The 25,249-nt window shown below is 37.7% G+C and overlaps 1 protein-coding gene and 1 pseudogene across 4 annotated transcripts in view; one reads left to right on the top strand and one right to left on the bottom strand.

Moving 5' to 3' along the window:
• The window catches only part of ABHD17B (abhydrolase domain containing 17B, depalmitoylase), a 53,381-nt gene that overhangs the window by 14,139 nt on the left and 13,993 nt on the right, over positions 1–25,249 (bottom strand). The window lies entirely within an intron of this gene.
• LOC122205527 lies at positions 20,008–21,424 on the top strand (annotated as a pseudogene).

The raw sequence follows: 25,249 nt of genomic DNA on the forward strand, positions 1-25,249 counted from the left end.
ATAGTTATTCATTACAAATGTCCAGCTTTGAATATTTGTCCGTGTGTTAAACTCAAGAAGTGTAAACACAAAGAAATAAGAATTAAAGGACAGATATCAACAAAATAGAGAATAAAAAACAATAGATATTAACAGAACCAAAAGCTGACTCTTAGAAAAACCTTCCACTATCAATAGCAACTCGCATTAACTGAGCAGTTATATCAGGCACTATTCTGAACAGTTTTCATTTATTAACTCATTTAACCCTTTCACGACCTTCTGACGTAGAGACTATCAATTCACCCATTTTCCATTTCAGGAAACCAAGGTACAGAGTAGTTAGGTAACCTACCAAAGGTCACAGCTAGAAAGTGACAGAATTGATATGTGGCAGAATGATTCTGGAGCCTGAACTCATAACCACTGCTTTGTAAAAAGAGTACCCACACAAGACTGATGAAGAGAAAGAGATAAGCAAAAAACTAACATACTAAATGAAAAGACATACATAATTTCTAAATTAAAAAATACTGTGTCAATAAACACAGTAAGTTTGATGAAATGCATTAAATTCTTGAGTAACATAAAAGAAAAAAAAACCCAATTAAAAAATGAACAAAAGATCTGACTAGACATTTCTCCAAAGAGATACAAATGGCTAACATGAAAAGATGCTCAACATCATTAGTCATTAGGGAAATGCAAATGAAAGCCATGATACCACGTCATATCCACTAGGATGGCTATAATACAGACAAGACCAAAGCTGACAAGGATATGGAGAAATTAGAACCTTTATACACTGTTAGTGGGAAGCAATTAATTTGGAAAACAGTTTGGCAATTCCTTAAAAAGTTTAAACACACAGTTAACATTTGACCAAGCAATTGCAATCCTGGGTCAATAACCAAATACCCAAGAGAAGTAAAAAACTTATGCTGACACAAAAACTTGTACATGAATGTTCACAGTGGTGTAATTTGTAACAGTCGGAGGTAGAAACCACCCCAAACATCCGTCAACTGATGAAAGGCTAAACAAAATGTGGTATATCCACATAATGGGATATTATTCAGTCATAAAAAGGAACAAAGTATTGACGCATGCTATACAGTGGATACATCTTGAAAAAATTATACCAAGTGAAAGCCAGTCACAAAAGACCATTTATTATATGAGTCCATTTATATGAAGTATCTAGAACAGGCAATCAAAAGAGACAGAAAGAGATCAGTGGCTGTCTAGGGCTAGGGAGGATGGAAGGGTTGGGAAGCAATGGCCCAAAGAGTATAGAGTTTCTTTGGAGGTAATAAAAATGCTCTAAAATTTATTTGGGTAATACTTGCAGAGATTTATTAATATATTAAAAACCACTGATGTGCATATTTTAAATGAGTAGGTTGTATAGTATGTGAATTATATCTTAATAAAGCTATTTACTGGAGTACCTGGCTGCTTTAGTTGGGAGAGCATGTGACTCTTGAGTTTGGGGTTGTTAAGTCTGAGCCCCATTATGGGTGTAAAGATTACTTAAAAATAAAATCTTCAGGAGTGGCTGGGTGGCTCAGTTGGTTAAGTGTCCAACTTCACTTCAGGTCATGATCTCATAGCTTGTATGTTTGAGCCCTGAGCCCCATGTTGGGCTCTGTGGTGATAGCTCAGAGCCTGGGGCCTGCTTCAGATTCTGTGTCTCCCTCTCTCTCTGCTCCTCCCCCACTTATCTTCTCTCTCTCCCTCCCTCTCTCTCTCTCACTCACAAAAATAAATAAAAAACTTAAAAAAATATATCTTAAAAAAAAGAAAGAAAAGAAAGCTGTTTACCACCCCATCTAAGTCAATGGGAAGCTAAGGTAATTTTGCCGAGAGCTCAAGTGTGTATGTATTTGTGGGGGTAGCTGGGAATTTTCCCTCCCAGGTATTGAGACAGTCAACACAAAGCCAGCCAAAGTCATAAAGACAAACTAATGCTGACACAAACAAACACACCTAGTAAAAAAAATAAAAATAAAAATAAATAAAAAACAAACAAACAAACAAACACACCTAGTAGTAATAGAATACAGAGCTTATTAAGAGACCAAAATCCACAAGAGATAAAATATTGGTCGATTTATCTTCATTCAAATAGAGATTTTTATTCAGTGAAAAATGCTTCGGGAATAATGATTTCTTCATCCAAAACTGACAGAATTGATATCTTAAGTACAAGGAACTTCTACAAAAACAAACAAAAACTCAGGAGAAAAAATGAGCAGAAGATACTAACAGGCAACTTATAGAGGGTTAAAAGGCTATCAAATATATGAAGGACTCTCACCAACCATCAGAGAAATGCAAGAAATATCATTTCAAAAGTGTAAGAAAAATAAAAAGTAGAAAATTGAGTAATATGAAGTACTGGTGAGAATAGGGGAAAGTAGGAACCTTTTTGTGAACTTTTTGATAAGCCATTCTGTTAACCAATGACCCAGAATTCTACTCTTAGGTAAGTACTCCAAAGAAATACTTGCAGAGGTCCTTGAGGTAATATGTATGGGGTGCTTGTTCACTGCAGCATTATTTGTATCAGGGTACAGGAAGGAACATAGATTCCATCATCGGGAAAATGAATACATAAACGTGTCGGATGCAGACAATGGAATATTATGCAGTTTGAAGTAGTGACTTTGATGGTTACAGCTTAAAAATATAGTACTGGGTGAAGAAGTAAGGAATAAACTGAGATCTATACTACCATTAATGTAAATTAAACACATACATTAAGTGTTATATATCTAAGGACATGTGTATTTGAGTGGATGCTTGTGGAGGGGAAATGGGTAAAGAGGTTGAAGGCAAAGAAGAAAAAAAGTTAATAAAACAAAAGTAGGTTTTATGTTCACAGATCAATGATGATAATGTGCCATGAACTAGACTACAAGTTCCAGAGGCAAGAATCCCATCTGGTTGCTTATCACTGGACCTTTAGTGCCAAGGCAGGACACCTGACACATAACAGGGTTTCTAATATTTTTTGGATGAATGAGTTAGTAAATTAATAAGATTAACTCAATTCTCTGCACCTAAGAAACTCCCACAAAAGGAAAAAAGGTTTACTAAATCATATGTTAAAAAAGAAAGCAAATGTTTTGTGATAATTAGGTTTTTTTGTATAGGTGCAAAATAGAACCAGTGTGATAAAAACCTAGGAACCTGAGCTAGGGTGGGGAGTGCAGGAGGGAACAGCACAGCTAGTTAACCAAATCAGTCACCGCACTATGAAGCACACAACAGGGCACTCTTCTGGGGAGGAGGCAGTCTGGCCCCTCTCAAAATAAAAGGTCAACTGAATGTTAAACAGATGGTCCATTGTGAAAATTAAGGTTTTCCTTTTGGCAGGAGACTTAAAGTTATTTCACTTATAGCCGGAGGAATTTCCTAAAATTGTATGAATTAATAATTTCAGAACCTGCTTCTCCTGATAAGTTTTTCCTGCTTGATGACAAAGGATAAAAGATGAACATCTGAGTCCCTTCTCAGCAAAACAGGAAGACTAATGTTAAAAAATGTCTTTAAATAGAATGACCTACTATATCTCCTTCCTCTCTTCACAGAAGAAATTATTGAAGTGACTCCTGTCAATTCCTGATGTAATAACAGTTGACTGAAAAAAATTTCACTTTGATTGATCTCCTTTTTAAAAACATTTTTTTTAACATTTACCCATTTTTGAGAGTGAGAGAGACAGAGCATGAGTGGGGGAGGGGCAGAGAGCGAGGGAGACATAGATTCCAGCAGGAGCAGGTTCCAGGCTCCCGCTGCCAACACAGGGCCCGATGAAGGCTCGAACTCACGGATTGCGAGATCATGACCTGAGCTGAAGTTGGACGCTGAACCGACTGAGACACTCAGGCACCCCTGATCTCCTTTGTAACAGTTTCTTGGTAACACACATCAATTCACATTACTACCATCTACAAACTACAAATGATTCTTTTTTTTTTGACAGAGAGAGAGAGAGAGAGAGGGAGAGCGAGCGAGCATGAGCGGGGGAGGGGCAGAGAGAGAGAGAGAGAGAGAGAGGCAGACAGACAGACAGACACACACACACACAGAATCTGAAGCAGGCCCCAGGCCCCCGAGCTGTCAACACAGAGCCCCATTCAGGGCTGGAACTCACAGACTGCGAGATCACGACCTGAGCCGAAGTCGGATGCTCAACTGACTGAGCCACCCAGGCACCCCCAACTGATTCTTTTTGGGTTTGAGATGTTGTGATGAACTGAACTAGTACTTAAGTGTTTTTAGAGAAAACATTTTTATTTATTTATTTTTTTTAAGGTTTATTTTTGAGAGAGCGCAAGCAAGGGAGAAGCGGGCTTCTGTGCTGACCAGAGAGCCAGCCCCATGTGGGGCTCAAACTCAGGACCTGTGAAATCATGACCTGAGCTGAAGTTGGAAGCTTAACCCAGGCGCCCCGAGAAGACATTTTTAAATTTTTTTTTTTTTTTTTTTTTTTTTGGAGAGAGAGAGAGAGAGCGCGAGCATGAGCAGGGGAGGGGCAGAGAGAGGGAGACCCAGAATCTGAAGCAGGCTCCAGGCTCTGAGCTGTCAGCACAGAACGCAACGTTGGGCTCCAAACCCATGAACAAACCATGAGATCATGACCTGAGCTGAAGTCGGACAGTGAACCGAATGAGCCACCCAGGCACACACAAGAAAACTTTTAAAACATTTTAAAGCTTTTAAAAACATTTAAAAATGCTTATATCTCTTCTTCATTTTGAGAGATATTTTGACAACTATGCTCTAAATAGGATATATGCTGATTTAAAGTCTCATCCAATTTAGAGTGTAGGTAGGTATATAATAAGCCACTTAAACAGCAGCACTTCTTAGAGCTTATAATTTTTTAAATAAATCCCTGAGCATTCAAAAGTAAAAAAATATTTGAAGATGAGAAGTCTGCACAAAATGTAAAGACTGGTCCATTTGCCACCATAAAAACAAAAAACAAAAAACAAAAAACCACCAATCCATTTTGGATGCTTATCCTTGGGTACAGAAATTAAAGCCTGATGTTTTCTTAGATACACTGAAAGAAAAAAACAAAATAATGAGATTTATAGCAGACCCTGACTAACACGAGAAATCAACACATGAAGTGGATGCTTAATTATTAACAGCAAGAGGTAGCAAAGATCAGAATGGATTAAAGTCAGAAGTGATGAAAGAAAACTATTTAACTATGAAAAAGCTGAGGGAAAAATCAGATTTTAGGTCAATTCTGTTCAATGGGGCCATGAGTCCAATATATCCCAACAGACTGATCCAAAGGAAATCACAATGATACCACGCAAAGGTGGTTAATTATGTAACAGTCAGTAGCCTTATGGGTGTGATCACTACCCCAAAGTAAGGAAAATGAAACTGAACTTCAACTTCAAGGATACCAAGTGAGTAATCTGTAGTAGCATTTACAGAAAGTACAGCAAGTGAAACTACGAATGTTATAATGTATACATTACAGACTTTAGTGCATACAAAGATGTGGAATATTCATTCACCTTTATTTTTTTGAAGTTTTAAAAAACTTATTTATATTGGGGGGGGGGGGGAGGATCTGAAGCAGGCTCTGCTCGGACAGAAGAGAGCCCAACGCGGGGCTTGAACTCACAAACCATGAGATCATGACTTGAGCCAAAGGCAGACGCTTAACCAAGTGAGCCATGCAGGTGCCCCATATTCATTCACCTTTAAATGAGTCTGGCAAGGGGTGCCTGGGTGGCTCAGTCGGTTAAGTGTCCGACTTCAGCTCAGGTCATGATCTCTCGGTCCATGAATTTGAGCCCCGCGTCAGGCTCTGGGCTGATGGCTCAGAGCCTGGAGCCTGCTTCCAATTCTGTGTCTCCCTCTCTCTCTGCCCCTCCCCCGTTCATGCTCTGTCTCAAAAATAAACGTTTAAAAAAAAAATAAAAAATGAGTCTGGCAACATGCTCCTTTTTCAGTCAAGACAGCATCCAAAATACTTATGATGATCAAAATAAGTGTAATTTAGAAACTAGGTGTTTAGGATATTTCTTCAAACACATTTTCTATCTTATTTGTATAAGTCTTATGTGGAAATACAGCTTGTAAAACGTTTTTGGGGGTGTAGGTTGCATTTCCTTCTTTTTTTGGACCATTTTATATAGCATTCAGCAGCAAAGGCACTCCCCTGTCTGAGATCACAGGACTCGATGAGGTGACTTTGGTAGGAAAACTCAACTCTGACTAAAGACACCTTACAAGGGCTGTACTAACATGGGAATAGAAACTTGAAACCTTAAGGAAAAAATTTTTTTGAAGTACTATATTTATTTCAAATCGAAAGGAGAAATTTTAGTAAAACGATTTTCTTTTAAAAGGAATCATGTCAGTTACTTTTTAAGGTAGAATTATACTTTTTATTTATTTAATTTTATTTTTTTTTAATTTACATCCAAATTGGCATACAGTACAACAATGATTTCAGGAGAGTTATCCTTTGTAAATACTAGTAAGATTCTAGAAATACCTGGAGAACAACTGGGTCAATGAGTCACTTGAAAACACCCTAGGAAATGTAATTTTAGTGGTAAATGGAATAGATGCCTTAATTAACTGTGAGTTTAGAAAAGTTTATAGGAAAAACTTACCAGGTCGTGACAAAATAAGATTCCTTTCCCACTGGTGAGAAGAATTGGGGTTAGACACACAAAAAAAGTTGAGGTGAAGGTGACAACAATCTACCAGAGTTACCAAAAGTCTCAATCCTAGCATTTCATTATGAACCTATTTTTTTTTTTTTTTAGTTAAAAAACAAAAGAAAACAAAACAAAACAGGCAGTAAGGATTGGAAGATCAGAAGTGAGGAAGTTGCAGAGCCTATAAACTATTCCAAACAAACTTATCTGGACCAGAAATCCTAACATAAGTCAATGTGACCACTTCTATACTTATGTTCTCCCTCAGTTTCTTAATATTTACTGTAATATAGGAGCCATTAACTATATATAGCTATTTAAATTAAATATTCAGTTCCTCAGTCATACTAGCCACATATGACTAGTGCCTACCAAAATGCATAGTGAAGAATGAACATTTCCAACACTGCAAGAAAGCCCTATTGGGCACTGCTGAACTAGAATCTTTCAAACTCAGGCAATCAAGAATGAGAGTTTACATGCTTCCTATCCATACTAGCTTGAAATGCTGGAGAGCTTTCCTTCCTGGCCTGTCCACCAAAGTATATATGGGCAATTTTTGTAGATCCTATTGAATACCGTAAATGTCACACAACAAAATGAGATTACCTACATAATACTGTTTTAGAAGAATGTATTTTGGGAAAAACATTACAACATCTAACCCAATTCTTTTTTAAGTTTTTAAATTCCAGTTAACATACAGTGTAATAGGGGTTTTCAAGTGTACAATATAGTGAATCAACATCTCCATACAACACCTAGTGCTAATCACAGCAAATGCACTCCGTAATCCCCATCACCTAGTTCACCCCTCCCCCCACCCACCTGCCCTCTGGTAACCATCAGTTTGTTCTCTGGTAGTCTTTTCTTGGTTTGCCCCTCTCTTTTTTTCCCCCTTTGCTCATTTGTTTTGCTTTTAACTTCTACATATGAGTGAAATTATGTATTGGGTCTTTCTCTAACTTATTTTGCTTAGTATTATACTCTCTAGCTCCATCCATGTAAATGACAAGATTTCATTATTTTTCATGGCTGAGTAATTGTGTCTGTGTATGTGTACACGTACACACACACACACACACACACACACACACACCTTTATCCATTCATCAGTAGATGGACACTTGGGCTATTTCCATAATTTGGCTACTGTAGATAATGCTGCTATACACATCAGGGTACATGGATCCCTTTGAATTAGTATTTTTGTATTCTTTGCATCAAACCCAATTTTAATGTAAAGGCCATTTTATTAAAAATGAGCAACGAGGGGCGCCTGGGTGGATTCAGTTGGTTAAGTGTCCGATTCTTGATTTCAGTCCTAGTCATGATCTCATGGTTTGTGGGATCAAGCCCCTCCCACATCATGGTCCACGTTGACAGAGTCTTGCTTGGGATTCTCTCTCTCTCTTCTCTCTACCCCTACCCCTGCTTGCATGCACTCTCTCAAAATAAACGTTTGGGAAAAAGGTGTGTTAGAAAAAAAAGATCAATACAAATCAATTAAGACATTTATACATTTCAATGCATGTTTTTGATGTATCAAAGGGATTCACATTCTTGAAAGGTTCTCCATGGGCTGGAACTGCCAGCAAACCATAAGAAACTATAAAAACATTTGTGATTATATGCCAAGTAAATTTTTTTTAATGTTTATTTCTGAATGTAGTCCATCCAATATTCTAAACACTTACAATCCTGATGATGCACTTAAGTAAAGCCCTAACAAGCAAATCAAGCCTTCCTAATAATTAAGTAGAAAGATAGTTTGTTGACTTTTATATATGTCATTATCACAGATTCCTATAAAGCTTTTGGTGACTGGAAAATGAATTATAGCTTAGCTTTCAAAGTCACACCTGTACATGTTGCTGAGCATAAACTAAAACATGAATAGGCACATGTTTTCCCCCCTTAATCATCAGTTTTTGGCACCACTCCTGAAAGACTTTCCAAAACATGATTATCCTCAAAGTTCATAGAAAAGCTTCATAATACATTGGTACTATATACCAATACATATTCCACAAACATGTATTATTCCACAAATACATATTATTCTCTTCATTTCTTTAAAGAGTTTATTTATTTATTCTGAGAGTGAGAGAGTGAGAGCGAGCACGTATACACGAGTGGAACAGGGGCTGAGAGAATCCCAAGCAGCCTCCACAATGTCAGCACGGAGACTGATGCAGGGCTAGACCTCACCAACTGTGAGATAATGACCTGAGCTGAAATCAAGAGTCAGATGCTTAACTGACTAAGCCACAGGAGCCCCTCTCTCCTCCATTTATAAGCAGTAAGATCTTTTTCTGGGAAACTTCTCAGGTGAACACTTACTCAATGTGTTCCACAGTATATAATACCCATCTATAGTAGGATAAAATCTAAATGACTACTTCATTTAGTAATCGAAATTAACGACTACTTCATTGCTGACTATAAATGATAAACACAATCTTTTCACAAAGAAGACTCATATTACTGGTATCTCAACTGAATTCCTAAGAGTTAAAAAAAAAAAATTCAAACCACACAGGAGGTTAAAAAATTAAAAAAATAAGGCTCACTGCCAGGCTAAAATAGGGACTGGTTAAAAGTCAATTGAAAAATTCAGTTTCCTAGATATCCTCCCCAACTAAGAAGACCAGAAGTTACACTGGAGGAACTATTAGACTAATCTGAAGGAAAGATCCAGAAATATGGGAGGTTCCATGGATCACTGGGAGAATGGGAAGCATGAATGTTGTCACGGTGACGGAGAGCTAGATCCTCTTCTGTAAGCAGATGTCACTATGTAAGAAATAGTGATATAATACCGTTATCTAAAGATACAGAGGTAAACATACAAAGAATCCTTCAAAAATAAGTACATGCCCTGGGAAAGGATATATCAAAGAGATAGAACGGGGGCCTGGGCTTGCCAATTTTCATAACAAACAAATCATTCGGCTTCTTAACCATGTGCTTATATGAATTCAATAAAAAAAATAACTTAAGACAAGAAATCTAATTCCAGTTCAAACCCAAACTGGGTTCAAATCAAATCCAGAAATTATGACTTTGGGTCATTTGTTTTTAGTTTTGGTGTTTCCTACTATACTCATTTAACCTTTATTATGATGTATCCTCATTCTAAGATTCAGAAAATTTACCCTATTTTCTTTCATCTCTGCTTATTCTGTATATTTGTAGTTTTCATTGGTTATTTTAATAACTTTAATTATTATAAATAATTATATTTATATAATTGAACCTTTACTTCTTGTTCCATCAAATTTAGGAAGTTTCCACTGGCTCCTCATGTACTCACATAGCTAAGTTTTATCTTATTTGCAGCTTGTTTTACAACTATTATGTTTTCCTATGTTTTTTCTTTAGGTTGATTTTTAAAAATTGAGTAGCAACAAAAACTATTTATAATATTACTCACTGCCATCAAAGCAGTGCGATAAAACCCAGAGAATGAATAGTTATTTTAGGTCACTTAATTCCAAGTGTTAAGGTGTTTACAGTCAGGTAATTGCTCAAAAATAAGGCACATGTCAGTTTGCTTCATATTTGGACTTTCTGAAGAGATTAATTTTACCCCACAAGCTTTTTAGCATATTTAACACATTCTAACTTCTTACTCTTGGAATCTGTGCCAACAGAATCCATGTTGTTTTTGAAGACATTCGCAGACCCCAGTGAGTTCTGTTTTAACCTGAAACAATTATGATCTGGGCCAGTACATAGCACAGTTGTTGGTCTACCCAGAATTTCATTTTTCATTACATATTTGTGTTGTTTCTTAATCTCACATTTTAACCTTTTGGTGAGATTCTTTGGTTTTGTTGGAATATATTTCCAAGTCTTTTGCCCTGCCTTCTTCCCAAGGACCTGGGGAAGAAAACCAGATTTTTACACACATACTTTCAAAAAGCTCTTATTTTGGTTTCATACCTAGGAGAAACTAGGTAGGCATGCTTCACAATTATAGATTGTTTTTAAAACTTTCCCTCAAAATTTAAATTATTGGCTCACATCTTCTAGCATCCTATGGTGATGTGTAACACCAATCTAATTTTTGTTTTTTGAAGTGATGCCTATCTCTATCTCACAAAAAATTGACAAGATTCTCCTTTATCTTTCTTTAGCTCTGAAATCAACGTGTGTGTTATTTTTCATCCATTCTATTTGCATTTAGCAGGTCCTTTTGATCAAAAACCCCAGGACTTGATTTAGCAAAGACTTTTCCTTCTATTATTTTTTAAAAAATTATTTCCTCTACTGTCTCTGTTCCATTAGGAATTCCAATTTAAAACTCCTAGGATCATCTATTATACCTACTTTTCTTTCCCTTTCCCATCTCTTTCAGCTCTGTGCTCCAGGGAATTTTTTGTAAGTTCATCTTACAGATCATTACTTTAATATTCTAGAGTGTAGAATCAATTCTAACATTAGGATTCTGTTTTAGTTTTATGGGTGCAATATCATCCTCTCAAATCTGTCTTAGAATATTAATGTAGACAGATTTTTGTTGTTCTGTCCATCTGTGTTTTTTGGATAATGTTTGTTGCCCTGTTCATCTTGGATTTTCATGCTGTGGGATTGGTTCTTCACTGTTCATTCTAATAAAATAAGGAAGATTTCTGGGGATATACTACTTTATGTGAGAATAGGACTCAAGTCTCAAATCTCTCTCTCACATACACCTTGTACACACACACACAAACACACACACACACACACACACACACCCACACCATCCATCTATCTCTGCCTATGGCACAAACAAGTGTCTTCTGTTTATCATGCCTAATGGGAATAGAAGATACTTTACAAATACTCAAGGACACAAAATAGTTTAGCTCAAACTATTTGATCTAGTAATGCAATTAGGGCTTCTAACAGGTACCGGGTGGGCCAGAAACCACTAAGCTAACAATTAAGAGACTTGGCTTTGGCTTTCAGTTCTAATTTTACTACTAAAAAGTTGGGAGTTTAGGAAAGTTAAGCTCTTTATATACAATTTTCTTTTTCTATAAAATGAGAAGTTTGGACTAGATATTAAGGATTCTTCCTTATGCAACTTTATGACTAAGATGCTTTTAAATTCTCACTTCTGATTCATTCAATATTCTGTAGCATGTAAAAGAATAAAGAAATTTATAATTTGACAAACTTCAGATATGCTCAAAGCTTCCCCCCAACAACTAAAAACAAAGCACCTCAAGGACATTAATTTGTATTAGGCAAGTTATAGTTAATGACATAATTTGGGAGAGGGGGAGGTAATAAAGGTAGAGGAAGAATGTGCAGGTGTTTGTGAGGGGGTGAGAGAGATTTCTGAATCTTATAACTATTTTCCAAAATTAGTGATTTCTTTATCTCCTGGCCACTGTGGGGAAACAATGCTTAGTTTTAAAAATTGTGGTAAAATATACATAACATTTATCATTTTAAGCATTTTTAAGTGTACAATTCTGTGGCATTAGTACATTTACATTATGTTGCACTCATCACCATCAGCTGGATCATATGATATTTGTCATATAAAATATCCTATTTGTCCTTTTGAGACTGGCTTATTCCACTTAGCATAATATCTTCACGTTTATCACATTGTAGCATGTGTTAGAATCTCCTTCCCTTTAAAAGCTGAATAATATCCCACTTTATGTATATACCACATTTTCCTTATTTATTAATCTGTCGGACCCTTGTTGGCTGAGAGCAATGCTATTATGAACATGGGTGAATAAACATCTGTTACAGTCTCTGATTTCATTTCTTTTGGTAGGGAATAATGTTTTGAAAAGCATAAAAATATTTTTAGTTTTACTCTAATGTAGATTTATTGTTTGAATTATTTCTTACTTTCCATCAATCAAAAACAAAGAGATGTCACATCCAGCAACTTGTATAGTTAAATAAAACTGGCTAATATTTCAAAGTAAATTTTAAAGTTGGAGTTAAATATACTTAAAAATTTAACATATGATACATGAAAATTATGTGAGCTCTCAAGTATTCAAAAAAAGAAAAAAAAGTTCCTGGGGCTCCTGGCTGGCTCAGTCGGGAGTGAATGCAACTCTTGATCTTGGGATTTTGAGTTCAAGCTGCATGTTGGGGGTGGAGTTTACTTAACAACAACAACAACAACAACACTTAAGGTCCTAAAATAAAACTTTATGTATTTCAATTTAAAAAATTTTTCTTTAATATTTATTTTTATCTTTGGGAGACAGAGTGCAAATGGGAGGGGCAGAGAGAGAGGGAGACACAGAATCTGAAGTAGGCTCCAGGCTCTGAGGTGTCAGCACAGAGCCGGACACGGAGCTAAAACCAATGAAGCACAGGATCATGACCTGGACCTAAGTCGGACACCTAACCAACTGACCCACCCAGTTTAAATTTATATTTAAACATTTACCCTGCAAATTCTCTAAGTTTAAAAAGTTTTGAACATTTTATATCTACAGTACACTGAATTATCACCAAAAAATTAAATTCCACTCCATACATCTTTTTATTTAAAAAAATTTTTTTTAATGTTTATTTATTTTTGAGAGAGAGAGAGACAGACAGAATGCGAGCGGGTTGAGGCAAAGAGAGAGGGAGGCACAGAATCTGAAGGCAGCTCCAGGCTCCGAGCTGTCAGCACAGAGCCCGATGCGGGGCTCGAACTCAGGAGCCGTGAGATCATGACCTGAGCTGAAGTCGGATGCTGAACCGACTGAGCCACCTTTCAGAAAAGTATCTTCTGAAAGTATGGAAATGTATGGCGCACGTGGGTGGCCAGTCGGTTGAGCGTCCGACTTCGACTCAGGTCATGATCTCGCGGCTCGTGAGTTTGAGCCTTGCGTCCGGCTCTGTGCTGACAGCTCACAAAGCCTGAAGCCGGCTACTGATTCTGTGTCTCCCTCTCTCTCTCTGCCCCTCCCCCGCTTCCACTCTGTCTCTGTCTCTCAAAAATGAATAAATGCCAAAAAAATTTTTTTAAAGTATGGAAATGTATATGAAGGGCCCAGGAAGTCCGGTTTCAAGGAGCTAGACTTCCTGGGCTTAAAAATGTTTCTTTTTTGTATAATTAGCCAACTGACTACTTTGTAAATTACCAACGTTTTGAACCTTATTACATACATATTTCATTTCATATACTTAACATTCAAGTATATCTACTTCTCGCAATGGCTGTCACACAGAAGTCACTCAAAAGCCCATGTTAGCTGAGCTTAAGGTCATAAAACAAGACAAATCAAATAGTATTATCACTAACTTTCACACTGAAGAATCTAAATTTGCAGGTTTGAAATTGTGGTAGGTTATGAAAGCCAAGCTACTGTTCATTTATAAAAATACAATTATATGTAGCTAGATCCTATAAAACCTTCCTAAGTATTAACCTTATTTAATCCTCAGAACAACCCTGTAAGACAGATGCCATTATCCTCCCCCTGGTGCAATTTAGAGAAGAAGAAACAGAGAAGTTTAAATCTTCTAAGATCACATTGCTAGTAAACAGTAAAACCAGTATTCATATTCAGCAGTTTGGGTCCAGGGGACATGCTCTTTAATCACAGAGTTAAATTAGTGTGTAAGAATGAAACGTTTTGCTATGGTGTGAACATGGAGAGAGAATAATAAATCCAGCAGCAGAAGAAAAATAAGGATGAAAGACCTTCCCTTTTCATATCCAAAAACCCCAACAAATATTAAGTTAAAAAAAAATCCAGGGGCACCTGGGTGGCTCAGTTGGTTAAGTGCCCGATTTGGGCTCAGGTCTTGATCTCAGGGTTCGTTAAGTCTGAGCCCCGCGCATTGGGCTCTGTGCTGACACCTCGGAGCCTGGAATGTGCTTCAGATTTTGTCTCAAAAATAAACATTAAAAAAAACTAAGACTGGATGAAGAAAATAAGTGGTTCAGAATGTGAGAGAATGTATCTGGGGAAAGAGGAAGTGGTTTTGGTTACCAGACGGCAAAAAATAAGTAAAATCTGAACTGGTATCTATATATTCACAGCTTTGCTTGCTCTTTCCTGAAGATTGAGGTCGCTCTTTTAAAAAGGCAAATTTTGGAGCGTTTTGGGGCTGGCTTAATCAGAAGAGCATGTGGCTCTTAAACCAAGGATTGTGAGTTCCAATTCTACATTCGGTGTAGAGATTACTTAAATAAAACTAAAAACTAACTAAATAAATAAATAAAATAAAAAGGGCAAATTTTACTTATTATGTGAAAATAATATTATTTCAGTGAGCTTCAAATGTGTAAGGATTTCACAAGTCTTTGGATATATCCTTCAATATTATTAAATGGACCACCAAACTGTTCTCAAAGGTGGTATCAGTTTGTAGTAACATCTGTACTACCAACCCATGGGGATTTGTCATTTGGATTAACTTTGATACGTTAATGAATGTAAGTGATACTCTGTTAAGATGTCAACATCTAGACATGTACTGCATCTAGAAATTAATTTGGGAAGAACTGAAATCTTTCAGTGTACAATTTATATTCTTGAACAAGATATCCCTATTTACATCTTTTTAAAAATTCTATTTGCAACTACGTGGATGGAACTAGAGGGTATTATGCTAAGAGAAATTAGTCAGTTGGAAAAAGACAAATATCATATGACTTCACTCATATGATTCTAAGGCACAGAAAAGATGAACACAAAGGAAGGGAAGCAAAAATAGTACAAAATCAGGGAGGGGGACAAAACATAAGAGACTCTTAAATATGGAGAACAAACAGAGGGTTACTGGAGGGGTTGTGTGTGTGTGTGGGGGGGCCTAAATGGGTAAGAGGCATTGAGGAATCTACCCCTGAAATCATTGTTGCACTACATGCTAACTAACTTGGATGTAAATTAAAAAAAAAAAAAAAAAAAAAATTCTACTTTCTTATCTTTGTTGATGTATAGAAATGCAATGTTTTTGTGTACTGACAGTACACACGTGAGTTTTTGTAAATTCTTATTCTCTAATTGTTTTTTCTTCTTTTACGGCACTTTACTACCAGAATTCCAGCACACTTTCTTAATGTTGAAACGCTGATGGTATTCTTTTTCTAAGGATAACTTTTCCTACAGAATTTTTATGGATGTCCTTTAGAGATTAAGGAAGTTTCCTTCTTTCCTAGTTTTTCAGAGCTTTAACAGGGTAAATTCCAAAAAGCCAACTTGACATTCGTGGAATAATCCTAATTCGGTGATAATGTAAATCTTTTTAATGTATTACCAGACTCACTTTGCTAATAAACTAGTTTACATAGAATTTTTTCATTTATATTTAATGATTGAGAATGGCCTTTCATGGTCTATTTTCATATACTCGTCAGGTTTTTGTAGATTACATGTTAACCTCATATAATTTAGTTGGGGAGTGTTCTCTCTGTGCTAAAGAAAAATTAGTTGTATTTTCTTATAGTCAATAATTAGATTTACTAACGTGTTTTTTGTTTTAAAGTATTTTGATCTGTTGTCTCTTACTATCTTTTCCCTCTATTTTTAACTCTTTTTAAAAATACTTATGGTCAACTATACTTCAACTGAAAAAAAATCAAATTGTGTACTTTTAATATGTGCAGCTTATGGTCAATTACACCTTAATAAAGTATTTAAAAAACAAACACTTCTGTAGTAGCTGTCTACCCCAATGAAGTCAGAGAAATGGATGATACCTCACAAAACAATGCTACCTACCGCACAGAAACCGCTAATATAATGAGTCTATTGAACAATGTCTGATATTTAGACTTTTAGAATTAATAGATTCACCATTCAGTGTCAATTACTTGAGGACAGATGAAGAGGTCTGTCCTTGCAATGATGTATAATGGGAATACTACCTATCTCACAGGGTTGCTTTGAGAATTAAGTAAAATAAGCAAGACCTAACACAAATCTGAAATTCAAACTGAGAGGTTTTCTGTTTCAAGAAACACTAAGAGCTGAGATCCAATCAGTCACTGGTACCAGAATTCTATCTCCAAGCCTTAAATGTGCTATTGAATGATTTGTTTCTATGAAAGCTTGGCAACCTCCCTGGGCTATGCGTTAGCATGGAAATAGAGACGGAATTGGTATTGGTGATACATAAACCAGCTTGGAATGTGAGCCACTTTGGAGCCCTTGAATAATTCCTTTCCCACTAAGGTACTTGTGGCCATTGTTGTTGTATTTCAGGATTTTACATTTTACTTTTTTTTTTTTTAATGTTTATTTATTTTTGAAAGAGAGAGACACACACACAGTGTGAATGGGGGAGGCAGAGAGAGGGAGACACAGAATCCGAAGCAGGTTCCAGGCTCTGAGCTGTCAGCACAGACAGCTATCAGCACAGCCCCCCTGATGCGGGGCTCAAACCCACAAACCATGAGATCATGACCTGAGGGAAGTTGGATGCTTAACTGACTGAGCCACCCAGGTGCCCCTATATTTTACTTTCTTTTTGAGCCCTCTTTCTCTAGTCTGATATTTCTGAGTTTTATTCTGTTACCTTCAGATAGAAGTTTGAGTTTCTGTCCAGTTTCCTTATGCCTGAATTCTCCCTTCAATTTTTAAGACTTGGTTATGTGCTTTATTTCACTTTCAAATCACTCTTAGCTCCATGCTTACAAGCACATAAATCATCCACCCAACCCCTACACTAAATCCAAGCTTCTACTTGGGTAGAGGGGGCTAAAGATAATAATGTGCAGAAGGCACTCACTGTAAAGGGAGGCAAACTGGCTGCCCAGTGTACCTCGTGAGAGGGCAGACTAATCCCCAGTCTGAGAGCCACTGGGTCCACTGGGGACCCTGGGTGGCTTGTAACTGAAAAAGATCTGAAGGCAATGTATATGATAACTGAGTTTACTGGCAGGAAGCCTGATGACAATTCTGCTTGTGCTTCAGGGTGACAGACCATTTTAACAAAGGTAGGCCACCTAAAATGTCTCAGTTCTAAACAGGAAAAAAACCTAGGGTGGCTGGATCCAAATCCATCCCTCTTTTTTTATGTTTCATTTCAGAATTTTCATCTCCCTGAGAATAGCGTCTCTTGGAATTATTAGGAGGCATGGATATGGTAGACTCCTGAGCAATGGAAAGCTTGGTAGACCTTGCACTTACCCAATGGACACATTCACAGTGAGACCAAAAGTCATCCCTATCCAATGAAGTATCATTATCAAGGGAAAGTAGGTGGATAAATGCACAAGGATGTTACACAGGAACTTTGACCTAGACGTCTGACAGGGGCTTTGAGGAGCAGCATGTGTTTATGATGCTCCTTTACTCTCTGTCAGTTGTGGGGCCAAGTACAAATCACCAACCCCATGATTACACATTGCTTAGAAGTCCTATCCTCTGTCTCCCCCACCATGTCAACAACAATTTGAGTTTCAGTGGTTGCCATCAGGAAGGTGTTCTTAGATATGGAAGCCAAGATACTATAACCCTTCAAGGACTGACTAGACCTAATTACATGCCTAAGACCTATGTCCTGGTCAAATGGGCATATTGTCTCTCAGGGCTGAATTAACTATTTTTTGCATCTTACTCAAGATTTTCCTGCTTTTTGCAGAAGAGCAGTGTGGAAAATTTCAGCTCTGCCAACTTTAAGTGACATTTCAGGAACCGTTCTCACTGCTGCTTGTTCTGCCCTCTTAGACCAGCTTTGACTGAACTAGGGATGCATTAAGAAAAGAAGGCTATAAGCCAGAGGCACCTGGGTGGCACAGTCGGTTAAGTGACCAGCTCTTGGTTTTGGCTCAGGTCATGATCTCATGGTTCATGACTTCGAGCCCCATGTTGGGCTCTGCACTGACGGGGCAGAGCTTGCTCGGGATTCTCTGTCTCTCTCTCAAAGTAAATAAATACAACTTAAAAACAAAAAAGAAGGCTATAAGCCAATGTTGATCTGTAAAGTAGAAAAGTGCTACATTACCTTTCTTTGAAAAGTGTGGGTAATCTGAAGAATGTATCAAGCCTTTTAGCCTCTACCATGCCATCTAGTCAATACTCTAATGCTTAATAAATTGTTTCTTATTAACATCCTCTACCCCAAATGGCAATACAGTGATATACTGCTCTCAGACTTGACGTTGGACAAACCCTTATGTGGATGGTTCTGAGCTAGGTACTCTTTATAATCAATCCCATGCAAAATTGAAATCAGTATGTTATCAGCTTGGGGTCAAACCTGAAAATCACCTGAGCTACCACCACTATTAAGAATATCCGGGGATGCCTCAGTTGCTCAGTCAGTTAAGCATCCAACTATTGATTTTGGCTCAGGTCATGAGTTCAAGCCCCACTTCAGGCTCTGTGATGACAGAGCAGAGCCTGCTTGGGATTCTCTATCTCTCCCACTCTCTGTCCCTCCCCCACTAGCTCTCTCTCTGAAAATAAATAAACATTAAAAAAAAAAAAAAAGAAAAAGAGGGCCTCCTGTGTGGCTCTGTTGATTAATTAACCATCTGACTTTGGCTTAGGTCATGATCTCACAGTTTTTGAGTTTGAGCCCCACATCAGGCTCTGTGCTGACAGCTCAGAGCCTGGAGTCTGCTTCAGATTCTGTGTCTCCCTCTCTCTGCCCCTCCCCTGCTCATGCTCTGTCTGTCTCTCTCTCAAAAATAAACATTAAAAAAAGAAAAAGAACATCTGTGGTTCTAGAACTGCCAAAACTGTATGCAAAGTTTGTAGAAGCAGCATCCAAAACATTTAATAACAGAGTGCCCTGAAAACAATCTTCTCAAAAGTCTGGAAGTTCTTCAGTTAAGATTTCTGTTACATATTCATTTTATCCTCAAGTCTTACCATGCACCCAATCTAGAATGACTATGGCATCTTACTTTTTATAGAGGTATCTGAAAAGCTATAAAAACTCATCCCTTTTGCATGTATGTGACGGAGATCTCCAAAGTTGCACGGAGGCTTTTCCGTCACAAAAGAAACCAACCTGGATGTTAACCTACCTATACCTTGATTCTGTAAATACTCATTCTGTCCCAAACTTTACTTCTCATATGATTAATAATAGTCTCAGTTCTAGGCAGGAATTTCTACTTTGTACTCCTGACTTCAATTTCTTTTTTCTCTTTTGGCACTGCACACAAACTAAATTACAATTCTGGTAGCTGACTTCTTATTCTTGGTCTGGGGATATGCCTTCACCTGGCCATTAAGGAATACCCCTAGTTCTTTCACCTTCCCAGTGGAGGTTCCAGAGGACTTGGTCAAGATACTATACTTCTAAAAAAATACCTTGAGCCCTTATTGGAGGTAGATTTACAGATAACTGGGGAGGGGAGAGGATCAGAATTCTGGTCTGTGAATATAATGAGATGCCAGAGTTTTACAGTAAGGCTGCCAGCTTTTCACAGAAGATCTGTAAGAAGGTACTAAAATCATCACGCTAATATCAACTGAAGAAACAGGGATATACACATTTCTCTTCTCCTAAAAGACATACACAAACTCCTTTCTGAGGACAAAGGACTATCACTTTCTCCCCACCTTTTATTTAAATGTTTGTTTCTTTATTTATTGAGAGAGTGTGAGCCGGGGAGGGGCAGAGAGAGAGGGAGACAGAATCTGAAGCAGGCTCCAGGCTCTGAGCTGTCAGCAGAGCCCAACATAAGGCTTGGGCTCTAACTCGTGAACACTGAGGTCATAACATGAGCAGAAGTCAGAGGCTTTAGTGGACTGAGCCACCCAGACACCCCTATCCCCACCTTATTTAAAAGGCAAATGTGCTTCCCTGAGAAAAGAGAAAACACCAAATGGTGGAGGACACCAGTGCTGTGGAAGGGTCCTGTGATGGGAGGCCAGAGCGTAGCTTCTGGTAGCTTTTACAGCAGCATCCAGGAGTCAGGGTCGTGGTGGGAGTCGAAGCCGCCAAGACCACAGAGCTCACAGAGGCAAGGCTGAGGAAAAGGAGTGGATCCTCATGACCAAGCTGTGCTGCCTGGTCAAAGACATGAAGATCACTTCCTGGAGGAGATCTATCTCTTCTCCCTGCCCACCAAGGAATATGAGATTACTGACTTTTTCCTGGGGGCATCCCTCAAGGATAAGGTTTTGAAGACTATGTTGGCACAAAAGCAGACTCCCAGTGGACCAGGTTCTAGGCATTTGTTGTCATCGGAGAGGACAATGGACATGTCCATTGTGGACTTAACTGGGTGTTAAGTGCTCCAGGGAGGTAACCACTGCTGTCAGTGAGGCCATAATCTCCGCCAAGCTTTCCAGTGACCTGTGTGGTGAGGTGATTGGGGGAACAAGATCATCAGGCCCCACACTGTCCCATGCAGGGTGAGCAGCTGCTGTTGCTCTGTGCTGGTCGGTCTCATCCTCAGCCTCAGGGGCACTGGCACTGTCTCAGTCCCTGAGCCCAAGAAGATACGGACGATGACAGTACTGACCACTGCTACACGCCAGCCAGGGTCTGCCCTGCCACCCGGGCAACTTCACCAAGGCCACTTTTGATTCCCAAGACCTACACCTGTCTCCCCTCCCTGACCTCTGGAAAGAGAATGTTCATCAAGTCTCCCTATCAGGAATTCACTGACCATCTTGTAAAGACACACACCAGAGTCTCTGTGCAGAGGACACAGGCTCCAGTTGTGTTTACCACATAGTCTTAAACAAGAAAGAAGATAATTAAAGCCTGTTAAAGAAGAGAAAGGCAAATGTCATGATTAAAAAGAAAACTAGAAAAGAGAAAATTCATCAAGTCTATGTATACATTTTCATGTTGATACATAAAGGGTTCTTTTTGGGTTAGGAATATTTGTGTGTGTGTGTGTGTGTGTGTGTGTGTATCTTCCAGAAGCTTTGGGGCTGTTATATGGAAAACTTCTTAGAATAAAATAAGGCTTGGGATATCTACTTGTAGACTCCACAAAGTAGGGAATAAGAAAATTTTTATGGAAGACACATAAATTTATAACTAGAAATAATTTTAAATGCCAATTAATGCTAATAGATTGATTTACCCTTCTTACCTAAAGATTAATCCAAGAAAAGTTACAGCTCTCTTTCTCCCTATAAAGAGGAGCTCCAATAAGTTGTAAAATTAATAACAGTTGGCTTAGAGGGCTTTAACAGATCCATATTATTAACTTCTTGTAACCTTGTTATATAGGATATGAAATCATCTAGCAAAGAAACTACTTCCTAAGACATAAAACCTCTAACAATGTCAAGGGCTGGAAAAAATCATGAGCTTCTCCTTACAGTGAGGAAGAAATGTCAACTATCATTTATTTTAAAAATCAGAAGAACATATAAAAGTATACACAATGACTACTGTGAATTTAACTACGTATCAGGTTTCATCCTCCCGCCTTTAAAATTTTTTTTTTTCCATAACTGGTCTGTGGTATAGTATAAAGAACTCTAGTCTATGAATGAGAAAGGCTGGATTCTATTCCCTACTCTGACACTAACTATCTCTGAGACATTAAGGAAGTCCCTTTTCCCTGGATCTCAGCCTCCTTATCTCTAACATCAAAGGCTTGAATTCAATGGCACTTAAATTACATTCTAGGATACAGGCCTCTTAATCTTGAATGTAAGTATAAAGTAGCTAAGAACGACTAATGGAGTAAGTGTCTGAATATAATGGGAACAAAGTAATAATTTATTCATTCCAAAAGGTTTTTTGGACTCTTGGACTTTCCTCTTATTAAATGTACCTAGGGTCTTATCTTTTTTTCTCTGACAGTTACCTTTTCCCTTAGTTTCTTTAGCTTTTATCTTCTACTTTAACATTTTGTCCAAAAACTCCTTTTTTTAAGAAAAAACATTTTTTACTGTTTTTATTCAGTTTTTGGGAGAGACGGGGGGGGGGGGGTGGAAGAGAGACATGGAAGGAGAGAGAGACAGAGTGTGAGCAGGGGAAGGGCAGAGAGAGACAGATTCTGAGGCAGACCCCAGGTTCTGAGCTGCCAGCACAGGCTGGAACTGTCCACGGGACTGGAACTCACGAACCACAATATCATGACCTGAGCCCAAGTCGGATGCTCCACCACTCACTCAACCAACTGAGCCACCCAGGTGGCCCCCCGAAGACTCCTTTTTGAAAGGAAAGAAATTTCTAATGCCTTGTTTTGATGACATTCTTCTCTATTATTGGACAGACTGAAAATGGAAGTGGTCCAAATCAGCATTTATGTATTAAACATTAATTCTCAAAAGAATAGGCTCTTTCACTAGGCCAGTTCTGAGATAACCTCTTAAAAATGTTTATTCGGTGAAGGAGTGAAACTTCAGTTATTTACATTAAGTCAGTGTTATCCTACCATTTATTCAATAAAGCAGTAGAGCTGATATAAATCTGTTTTGGCAAATAAGAAGCAAAACCAAACCAAATGACATGATGGTTTTGATCCACAGAGTGGATGAGAGTAGAATTTCAACTGTCCCTCCAAATACTCATTTTGAAAAAGGTATTTTTATCAACCATGTGGAAAAAAGAACAACAGAACTGCATGATAAGCAGCATGTAAGTATATTCCTCCTATTAGTCTATCAGTCCCTTCTCCATCTATATAATTTCTATGTTTAGTGGGGATACAGGGAGGGATTATGGCACTTATGAGGTCAAGAGTAGTATTCCTGAACAACATCATTGCCCCTCTTTACACAGACTGTAACAAGTCGGTCAGTCCTCACTAATAAGGCCTTCAGTCGGTCTACCAACAGTCTGGCCATCTATACACGCTGCCATCTCCACCACTTCCTTTTCCTCTTCCTGCCAGCTGCGTTTCCTTAGCTATACGCATCAGTAAGTACAGATTTGAAGAAACACCACTACTCCTAGAAAATGTGTAATCACCACTTGTCACCCTCACTTGTGCTTAATACCTTTCCTATCTCAACAAATCAACATTTTGTCAATGTTTCTTCAAACATGAAAATTTTACCTTTTGTGTACATTTTCTTAAGGAGTACATAACAAGAACTAGAATAATTACTTCAAAAAAAAAGTTTACATGCCTAATTAAAGAAAACAACAGCACACCTGATCAATTGAGAGTCAATTTAAATTCTTTCAGACTTTTGGTAAATCATTTAATGGCTCTGAGGTTTTTTTCTTCAGTTGAAAACATGGCAACTAGTTTCATGTTCATTCAAGTCTCTTTTTATCCTAAATTCATGTGTTCTTTTGTAAATTGGTAGTCAATATATTAAACGCATTATAATGAATGATACGTATAATTTATTAGTAATAAATCAACGCTCTTTTCATCTTATAAAAAATTAAGTACTTGTAGAACATGGGGTAGATTTTAAGCTTCAGAAATCAAACATAGGTATCAATAATTAGGAGAAACTTTGTGAAGTTAGAACTGAGACCAGGATGTGATTTCCAAAAGCAGAGAAAAAACTCTCCGGGGTGAGAGAATAATACAGGTAAGAGTACGATCATAAGAAAGAACTAAAGCAAAGGGTGCATAGTAGAAAGGAGGGGGAAAAAACTGGAAAAGGGAAGAATTAGATAAATGAAAACATTTTAAAAACTTAAAATTTAGAAACAAATCTCTGTTCAACAATGTATAGAAACGACTGTAGTTCTTTACACATGCATTAGACAGAACAATACAGTCATTTAGGCAACTGCATAAAAGCCTACATACCGATGACTTAAGCAGAGCACAGTGACTTGGTAACTATGGTACTGCTGAAGAATTACATTTTTTTATAATGTTTATTTTTGAACTAGAGAGAGTGTGAGCGGGGAAGGGACAGAGAGGAGAGAGACAGAAGATCCAAAGTTCTGTACTGACAGCAGAGAGCCCAATGTGGGGCTCAAAAATCATGAATCGTGAGGTCATGACCTGAGCCAAAGTCAGATGCTTAACTGACTGAGCCACCCAGGCACCCCAAGAATTTATTTAAATTTTAAGATTTCAAATTTAAGATTTTCAAAAAGAAGCCTCAAAAAGGCACATATTTCAACCTACTACATGGTGGCATGTGAAACACACTATTAGGAAGGTAGAAAATCAACAAATGGTTATCATATTGCAAAATATATAAACCACATCCTTCAGTTAAATATCAACACTTGAGTACATTTAAAATTTTTTTTAATGTTTATTTGAGACACACACACACACACACACACACACAGAATGTGAAGCAGGCTCCAGGTTCTGAGCTGTCAGCACAAAGCTCCAAGCAGAGCTTGAACCCACAAACTGTGAGATCATGCCCTGAGCTGAAGTCGGACACTCATCCGACTGAGCCACCCAGGTGCCCCAACACTTGACTACATTTAAAAGTAATGTTTCTTCACATTAGTAATACATATATCTACTCTGCAAAATAAAGATAATCTTGATTTACTGGATGTTTCTGTTAATAAAAATTTCATCTTGTATTTTTTTTTAAAGAGGCAAGTAGCAAAGAAACAAGTGAATATTCCAGACTTATTTCCTTTTAGAGACAATTTCTACACGACATCTACAAAGTCTTAGTCAAAGCTGACAGAGAACAACATTTCTGATGCTTAATGCCAAGTAATGCAACTAGAGAAGAGGAACAGAGGCTTGCAAAAAAACCGCTGGAGCAAATCTT

The sequence above is a fragment of the Panthera leo genome, chromosome D4, assembly GCF_018350215.1.
Source record: "Panthera leo isolate Ple1 chromosome D4, P.leo_Ple1_pat1.1, whole genome shotgun sequence".
Taxonomy (NCBI): Eukaryota; Metazoa; Chordata; class Mammalia; order Carnivora; family Felidae; genus Panthera; species Panthera leo.